The sequence below is a fragment of the Anneissia japonica genome, unplaced genomic scaffold (genome assembly GCF_011630105.1).
Source record: "Anneissia japonica isolate Jap-2015-1 unplaced genomic scaffold, ASM1163010v1 scaffold287815_len30859_cov117, whole genome shotgun sequence".
In the NCBI taxonomy this organism is placed as follows: Eukaryota; Metazoa; Echinodermata; class Crinoidea; order Comatulida; family Comatulidae; genus Anneissia; species Anneissia japonica.
In genome coordinates, this window is record NW_022715801.1 from 4,618 (window position 1) to 9,118 (window position 4,501).

Here is a 4,501-nt window from a genome sequence, read left to right on the forward strand (position 1 = left end):
TCTCTTATACACATCTAGATGTGTATAAGAGACAGTTTATGGGAACCAAGTACATGGATGCACCCATCAAACTGTTCAGTAACATGTTCCCATGACAACCAGTCTCAGAAAGGTTCTAATAAATGATGCAAAATTAATTGCTGAATGATTGAAAATATGAGATGAATGTGTTAAGTAATGATTTATTTTTTTATATTATTATTTTCATTTATTTACTTGGAGCCCTGGAGAGCAGTTGGCTGGGCATAGGCAGTGAGTATAAGCACAGCCTTAAAGAAGTGGGAAAAATCAAGGCTAGTAAAAACACTAGACTCAAATTAGATCAGTGGATAGAGCAGGCGATGTTTACACTGAATGTCATATAATAAGTATTAAGCAGTGGAAAATCAAGAAATTGAGAATAAAGGGGTCCAGGGAAAGACATTCACAGACCAAGGGTCCAACAACCATGGTAGAGCTTAGAAAAACTATAGTTGTGGCACCTCTAGATTGCTGGAAATGGCTCTCTTACACTTAAATTTGAATACAATTTTCTTTTTATGTTTTCTCCATTCTTTAAAAAGAACTTAAACAAAATATGAAGGGGCACAGGTCAGCTGAGTCCCCCCAGGGTTCCATCTTCAATCTGCCACTGATAAGTATTTACCTCTGACCTGGCCCTGAAGATGAGTTTCAATACCAAGTTGTTTAATAGCTGCAACTGCTGTGCTGCGACAATGGTTTGACTGAACTCCACCACACGTTATCACTGCTTAGCAACCAGTTGCTAAGGCTTCACCTAGTAAGAACTCCAGTTTCCGTACCTAATAAAAACATAAACTTATGACAGAGGGCGCTGATAAATTTGAATTTAAAAAGAAAATGACTGACAGAGACGAAGCAGAGGACAAATAATAAGGACTTGTCCAGACTATCAAATATTATTTGACAAAAACATGTGACATGCCTAAATATGGTCAGTTGATATTCAGGGGCAAACTTAAATATATGAAATAATGTGATGCAAGACATAGAGAGTCATGAGACCCAGAACACAGGAATCTGAAGGCAAAGCATTGTCACCACCAAGCACACCTCCACTACAATCTTAATCTTAATCTCTGATCACACATCAGCAGTGGCAACTCTAGGATATATTTTCTGAGCTTCCCAAATGAGATTTTTTTAAGAATAGGAACCTATGGATGGTCAGAAATGACACTTTCAGACTGTGACAGACAAAGAAGAAAATTCCTGAATTTTTGTATTAAAATAAATTTAAATAATTGGAACTAATACTTTCTTTTTTTTATCTGTGACTTGATGTATTATTAAATGATCTTATTAATTTAAATAAATGTTGATATTATCAGTGTGACTAAAGCAATACAGTATTAGACATCTAACCTTGTTACCTGATAAAACAGATCCAGTCATGTCATCTCGCTTGATATAAATATCAATATCATCTAGTATATTTGGAAGACTCCATTTATGAATAGGTGTAAATGGCTGAAAAAGCTAAAAAACATTTATTTACCCCATTAATTGAGAAAATTAATGGAGTAACTGGCGACTAAGTGCTATCTATATTGTATGCATTTGAAAAGTAGATTTACGTACATAAACTGATATCCAATTTTAAAATTTGAGACATATTTTGAAAATATTATTTTGATCTTAACAATTGAATTTGTTCCACAGGAACTGAATGTGTTTGAACACTGGTCATCTGGCAAACCTACTGTATTCCCATCTTTTTAATAAACATTTACTCATAATAGTGGTTGGCTGTTGAGCTAAAAGACATTTTGCAAAAAATTTTCCCTTTAATAATAATAAGAGTGCCCTAAAGCAGGAGTTCAGCTTTTAAAAATTGACTGATTAATACATTAAAAAAATTATATTCTCATATATAAATAAAAGTATTTTGAAAATCAAATATATTTATATACAATTGGATTTTTCCCTACCTTAACTTTCACTAATGGAATCAATCGAAGCTGGCTTGCCCAATCAGGTGGCCTGTAACTTAGTAGTTTATATGAATTACTCTTTGTGTGTCTGCATCTGTGATTCGTTGTTGCAAGCAGTAGATGTCTTTTGAAATGATTGATCTTCACCTGGCAAATTAGAGCCTTTACTTTGAATGCAATCATCATGACATTAACATAATTGTTAATTACCTGTTTAAAAAAGGGTTTATAAACATTTTATTAATTATTACCAAATACATTACCAAAAATCACCATCATTCTTATCACTCCAATGTACCTATTTAAGAATATAGATTTTTTTTAAATGATAAAATTTTCCATTTTTATCAAATTAAAAATATTTGAAATTCGAAATTTTGGCTGGGTCCCTAAGAACCCACGGTAGCCACAGTGCAATGCCAGTACCAACATATCTAATTCTCACGCGAGGATTGTTCAAGGAGAAGAGCAATCTGACTTCATTTAAAACCTGACTAAGGGTCTACAGTGCAAGAAGCAGGGACAATGCTCTTGACCAAATGCTGAGCTATAAATATAACTTTAAACATTTTCATGTTACTACATTAGGATAGGCCTAGACTCAGTGGCAACGCCAGAGATTTGTCGACAACCGGTCTAACGAAAGTCTGAGACAAGCAAGCGCCAATGAAGCCTCGGCCCAGAATAAAACCTCCCTTGGACCTTGTACGATGCACGAAGTGAGTTTTTATGGCTTAGAATACAGTATGACATTGGCAGTCAAAATAACAGTAATGTTATGTTATTTTTGTAGAAGTGGTTGGTGCATCGGTTGTGGCTTGGACTCCCAACCTTGAGGTGGGGGGGGGGGGGCTAGGCCCTAGAGAGACCGAGCCTTGCAAAAGTACTGTAGTACTTGGATTTGGGAGTTGAATAGCTCAGTGGTTAAGATGCTTGCCTTCTGATCCCAATGTCCTCGGTTCAATTCCTGTCACGGCAGGAATTTTTCTCCCGACCAAAAACAACTCCACTCCCTAATAAGCCTCATAAAGTGACTTAGTTTATAAAGCATCATTCTCATCCTGCAAGTGGCGAGTGTACTTGCTGTTGGATGTAAAGGAAATAAAAAAGAAAAAGAAAAGAAAAAGTAAAAAAGAAGTAGGCCCTTAAAATACGCCTTTTTCACGAATCGGTAGACATCTTGAAGTGATGAAAACATTGCGAATCAGCGGTGCGTAACCAACAGAAAAAAGATAAGCTTTTGGGCTGATTTTCTGACATCATGTTATTTAAAAAATCATAACTCCATAACGGGGCGTCGTATCCAAAAAGTGTTTCCAGGAAAGTGTTCTTAAAAGACCAGTCTACACCACTATATGATTGAAAAAAAATTGACGGGCGTCGCAAATATTGAATTTCTTATTTAATGATTTTTAACTTCCAGTGAGAATTACATAAATTAATGGTTAGTCTTTCGTCTTTAGTTTTTATTTTTGTTTAGAAAGTTAAAATAATATTTAAGGGTTATGAACTAATATGATGGTGTAGGAGCAGGCAGGTAATTGTATTATCCCCGATATTTTCACAATGATGCATTATCGATACGATACGTGATGTGATGATTTTTATGAAAACATTGCGGTACTTTAATTTAATTGAAATTGAAATTAATGACCGACAGAATGTTGATAACGACAGCAATAAAGACTACTTGGATAATTACGACGATAGTGATGATGATTGTTGGCTGATTGATAAGAGTTAATTTTACACGTCAAATACAAAACACTCATTTTAAGATTTAAAGATTGCTAGGGAAAAATCATAAAATAACACACAATACAATGGATTTATAAGGGCCGTAATACAGCAGTCTCTATACAAGGCTGTACAGGAGGTGCCACGGCCATATTCCGTGCCACAGCTCCAACTATTGTGGCTGGGGAAATCTGGACCCTCCCTTTAATTTGTCTTCTCTCCCGGTTCCACCCTCTTCCCAAGGGCGGAACCGGAGGGAGGGGGAGGTGAAGTTAGGCGACACACTCAAGTGAGCAAACTATAAGAATAAATTTCTCCAGACGCTCGGAAATGGCACTCTCATATTGTAAAAATGCTTTTGTCAAAGCAATGTTCCTCCTCAAAAATTATTCCTGACGGGAGCTATACTTCCCTATCTCAAACAACCTCCCCTCACGGGCGTCGCAAAATGTCTAATAACAATTATAAGTGGGTGGGGGTGGGGGTGGCAGCAAAGCACCACTTGCGTTACGCCACTGAGCATGGGTAGACTGTTCTAGCTGGGTAGTAAATTCCCTACCGTACTAATTCGTCTTTGGCTTTTTTTGTACACCCTGATGATATATGAAATCCTTGGAAAATCAGCGTCGGGGACATAACGTTGTGTTAGTCGTCAATCCAATAGAAAATTCAAAATTTAAAATTATAGTGGTAAAATAATCGGGCTCTCATTTCACCCACTGCTAGGTCCGCCACTGATATCGTGGGTACACTTTTGTTTTTCCTCTTATCAATTTTTTTCTCCCTCTGTTTTTTTATATTTTTCGGCG

General features: G+C 36.3%; 1 pseudogene; it reads right to left on the reverse strand.

The window, feature by feature from the left end:
• Window positions 1–2,324, reverse strand: part of LOC117109367 — a 5,315-nt pseudogene extending 2,991 nt beyond the window's left edge.
• Between the last annotated feature and the right edge of the window lie 2,177 nt (window positions 2,325–4,501).